Source organism: Schistocerca americana, unplaced genomic scaffold, assembly GCF_021461395.2.
Source record: "Schistocerca americana isolate TAMUIC-IGC-003095 unplaced genomic scaffold, iqSchAmer2.1 HiC_scaffold_350, whole genome shotgun sequence".
NCBI classification, from domain to species: Eukaryota; Metazoa; Arthropoda; class Insecta; order Orthoptera; family Acrididae; genus Schistocerca; species Schistocerca americana.
The window spans coordinates 132,501-137,500 of record NW_025726072.1 but is presented as its reverse complement, the minus strand read 5'-3'; the positions used below and the strand labels follow the sequence as shown (position 1 = coordinate 137,500).

Genomic DNA, 5,000 nt, shown 5'->3' with positions numbered 1-5,000 from the left:
CGGCGGACTTTGCTCGCACTCGCAATGTGCAATCCACCCCTATAACGTGCGTTTCATGAAGAGTTATGTCCAATATGCGACATTCCCGCTGTCCATATACATGAGCTGCGAGCTGTACCACGTACGAGCTACAGACGCGATCGCGTTGCTCGCTGTACGAATGCAGATGCTCAGCGGCAGCTAGGAGGCGCTCCATCCATGTCGGTACCGGTGAGCGTTGCACTCGCAGTCGCAAAAACGTACGGCAAGTATATTACTCGGAAGAGTCAATGACAGTCCAAGCCCCCCTGCGTGGGAAGAGTCTTCCTAGGCCATGACCCACCGGAAGGGCGCAGCGTCCCCCACCCCAGACATGTGACGTCAGACTATCGGTATTGACGACTAGACTGATTCCTTATAATCATTTGCCATACACCGGTGGAAGCTGCCGAGACGAGTAACTACATAGCGGGCTCGCCGTGTCACTAATGTACAGAGATACAATAGTTTCGACTGGAACCGGATTAAACGTATACACGGCGCTGATTAGTAATAGATAGAGCCATCAGAATACAGATAATGTATAGACCTGTCCGTATACATGCTGAAAGACTCTGCTCACAATCACACGTCAGCCAGACACTCTTATCACGCACTACTCTCTGCCTGTAACAGGCACACAGACAATATGTAAGCACCAGCATGGAACAACACCCAGTGCATCCTCTCTGCCACATTAGACAATCCACACTATCATAACCAGACCGGGAGGTCCACTCGGAAAACAGAATATCCCACCCTTCCGACAACCACCATTGCTCAGCTAAGCCACCAACACCCACACATGTCCCAGACAGGGGTGCACCCAACATCACAATACTGCCTCCTGTCACACCACACAAACAATGGCAGGAATGAAAGACACAGGTCTGCCACAAGCATGGAATCAGAGCGCCGCCTGTTATGAGCCAAAGGTGCACCCTGACGTGGCAAATCAGATGATGCCGCAGTCATTTACTTACGATAATCACAATCAACAAACCGGGCCCCCCCCCCCCCAAGTGCCTTAACCTAACCCGTATTGTACCTTAACCTAACCCGTATTGTACCTTAACCTAACCCGTATTGTACCTTAACCTAACCCGTATTGTACCTTAACCTAACCCGTATTGTACCTTAACCTAACCCATATTGTACCTTAACCTAACCCATATTGTACCTTAACCTAACCCATATTGTACCTTAACCTAACCCATATTGTACCTTAACCTAACCCATATTGTACCTTAACCTAACCCATATTGTACCTTAACCTAACCCATATTGTACCTTAACCTAACCCATATTGTACCTTAACCTAACCCATATTGTACCTTAACCTAACCCATATTGTACCTTAACCTAACCCATGTTGCGCCTTAACCTAACCCATGTTGCGCCTTAACCTAACCCATGTTGCGCCTTAACCTAACCCATGTTGCGCCTTAACCTAACCCATGTTGCGCCTTAACCTAACCCATGTTGCGCCTTAACCTAACCCATGTTGCGCCTTAACCTAACCCATGTTGCGCCTTAACCTAACCCATGTTGCGCCTTAACCTAACCCATGTTGCGCCTTAACCTAACCCATGTTGCGCCTTAACCTAACCCATGTTGCGCCTTAACCTAACCCATGTTGCGCCTTAACCTAACCTATGTTGCGCCTTAACCTAACCTATGTTGCGCCTTAACCTAACCTATGTTGCGCCTTAACCTAACCTATGTTGCGCCTTAACCTAACCTATGTTGCGCCTTAACCTAACCTATGTTGCGCCTTAACCTAACCTATGTTGCGCCTTAACCTAACCTATGTTGCGCCGTAACCTAACCTATGTTGCGCCGTAACCTAACCTATGTTGCGCCATAACCTAACCTATGTTGCGCCTTAACCTAACCTATGTTGCGCCTTAACCTAACCTATGTTGCGCCTTAACCTAACCTATGTTGCGCCGTAACCTAACCTATGTTGCGCCTTAACCTAACCTATGTTGCGCCTTAACCTAACCTATGTTGCGCCTTAACCTAACCTATGTTGCGCCTTAACCTAACCTATGTTGCGCCTTAACCTAACCTATGTTGCGCCTTAACCTAACCTATGTTGCGCCTTAACCTAACCTATGTTGCGCCTTAACCTAACCTATGTTGCGCCTTAACCTAACCTATGTTGCGCCGTAACCTAACCTATGTTGCGCCTTAACCTAACCTATGTTGCGCCTTAACCTAACCTATGTTGCGCCGTAACCTAACCTATGTTGCGCCTTAACCTAACCTATGTTGCGCCTTAACCTAACCTATGTTGCGCCTTAACCTAACCTATGTTGCGCCTTAACCTAACCTATGTTGCGCCTTAACCTAACCTATGTTGCGCCTTAACCCAACACACGTTGGGCCTTAACCCAACACACGTTGGGCCTTAACCCAACACACGTTGGGCCTTAACCCAACACACGTTGGGCCTTAACCCAACACACGTTGGGCCTTAACCCAACACACGTTGGGCCTTAACCCAACACACGTTGGGCCTTAACCCAACACACGTTGGGCCTTAACCCAACACACGTTGGGCCTTAACCCAACACACGTTGGGCCTTAACCCAACACACGTTGGGCCTTAACCCAACACACGTTGGGCCTTAACCCAACACACGTTGGGCCTTAACCCAACACACGTTGGGCCTTAACCCAACACACGTTGGGCCTTAACCCAACACACGTTGGGCCTTAACCCAACACACGTTGGGCCTTAACCCAACACACGTTGGGCCTTAACCTGCTCTGTAATTGTCATACGACGCGTTAAATTAGTGTAGTGTTGCCTAACTGCAACCCCCGCAATATAGTTTGCTACTCGCACTGCCCGGTCCCCAGAGTATCGCTTCATGTTAAACACCTTGCAGCTATACACTGTAATGCGGATGGCGGCAGGACGTACATGCTCAATGCCCTTCGCAGTTGTTCATTGGCATTCGCATGGCGAAGCACAGCCTACGTTGTGGTACGGCTTGTGGCAACTGTCCGCTGATGTTGTACGTCCAAATCACACACTGTACCGCACATTGGTCCTCATGTACTGAATGATACATCGTGGTACATGTGTGACCGTACCACGACTGCGCCAACAACGGCGAACCATACGGTCCAAATATTGTGCACTCAGCTACGTGTCGTCTCCCTATAAGAGCTGGATTGCAGTATGGTATGCCGTGGATGGCGATCAGCATGAGCCGTCTGTTGATGTAGTGGCGCGTGTTGTCAGACGTAGTCGTCTCTTCTCACACACCGTGATAGCATGGTGCACTGCGTTCCACATCTGCGACATGCGACAGAGGCCGGTTGACAGTCGTTCGCGCAATGGACATCGCATACGTACGGGGGCCACCTTCCACGTGTTCGCGAAGCGTGCACATGTTGTTGCGTGTATGTGGGCAGACATAGTGTGTCGTGACACCTGACACAGGCATGCAACAATCGTTGAATTTGCAAATGGCGATGGACGTCTACGTTTGCTGGTGACGTTACGCAAATGAAGAACTGGTAAACCGTTGTGGTGCGGTTGTTCTCGCTAGAGGTGAATCAGTGATGGCGACGATCGGTTGAGCTACCAACCGGTTGTTTCAGCGATACCCACCATGCCCACGAACGTGAATGGCATGTGGGTGTGAAGCGATACGCGGCGGTGGCTGGGTGGGACCGTCCCCGGCCGGTGAGGGGGGGCCTTCCGGCGTGCTGGCCGCGCGGTGCGTGGGCGCACGCGCTACAGCCGGCTGGTGGGGGCGGCCAGTGGCAGGCGCGCCGGCCGACGGAGGCGGCAGGCGGCGCAGCTGCGCGCCGGCGCACCCTGCACGCGGCGCCGTGCGGCCAAAGTAGGTCCTCGCGGGCCCGGTGCGAAGCGCGGTGGACATCTGCAGTGTGCTGGTCCGATTGAGGACTGTGTGCGCTGAGGATGCGCCGCCGCCCGGCGCTCGGCGCCGCGACGCCGTCTGCTGCTCGGTCGCCTCTGCGGTTCTCGCAGGTGGATTGTATCGCAGCTGTGCGGACGTGTTGGCGCGTGCGCTGTGCTGGGAGAGTTCGCTTCGGCACCCAAGTGGGGCTTTTGTCCTTCTGTGGCGCTGGCGTTGGAGCTGCCGGCCACCGTAGGTGGCGCGTGTTGTCTCCCGCCGGCAATGCCACGACAGCACGCTCCCGGGCCTCTGTCGGCAGCGGCAAGCTCAGTTGGGAGCACGGGTGGTCGCACCTAAAGCGTCTACTCGCCAAACTCCGGGCGATTGCGCCTCTCTCGAACCCGACCAAGTACTTAGGACGGCGCTGCGCGCCGCCGGGACCTGAGAGGGTTTCGAGGTGTATTGTGCAGGGGAGCTCAGCCTCCTCCTGTTTGCAGAATAATTGAGCGGACGCTTGCGTGTTCGCGCGGGCCCCCGGGACACACTCCCGGGCGGCCGGCTGCTCAGCTCTAGTTGACGCAGCTCCCTGGTTGATCCTGCCAGTAGTCATATGCTTGTCTCAAAGATTAAGCCATGCATGTCTCAGTACAAGCCGCATTAAGGTGAAACCGCGAATGGCTCATTAAATCAGTTATGGTTCCTTAGATCGTACCCACGTTACTTGGATAACTGTGGTAATTCTAGAGCTAATACATGCAAACAGAGTCCCGACCAGAGATGGAAGGGACGCTTTTATTAGATCAAAACCAATCGGTCGGCTCGTCCGGTCCGTTTGCCTTGGTGACTCTGAATAACTTTGGGCTGATCGCACGGTCCTCGTACCGGCGACGCATCTTTCAAATGTCTGCCTTATCAACTGTCGATGGTAGGTTCTGCGCCTACCATGGTTGTAACGGGTAACGGGGAATCAGGGTTCGATTCCGGAGAGGGAGCCTGAGAAACGGCTACCACATCCAAGGAAGGCAGCAGGCGCGCAAATTACCCACTCCCGGCACGGGGAGGTAGTGACGAAAAATAACGATACGGGACTCATCCGAGGCC

General features: G+C 53.1%; 1 non-coding gene across 1 annotated transcript in view; it reads left to right on the top strand.

Moving 5' to 3' along the window:
• The first annotated feature begins 4,482 nt into the window (after positions 1 to 4,482).
• The window catches only part of LOC124580722, a 1,910-nt gene continuing 1,392 nt past the window's right edge, over positions 4,483 to 5,000 (top strand). Inside the window, exon 1 of the ribosomal RNA XR_006973265.1 lies at positions 4,483 to 5,000. This exon is cut by the window's right edge and continues 1,392 nt beyond it. This is a non-coding gene — a ribosomal RNA (small subunit ribosomal RNA).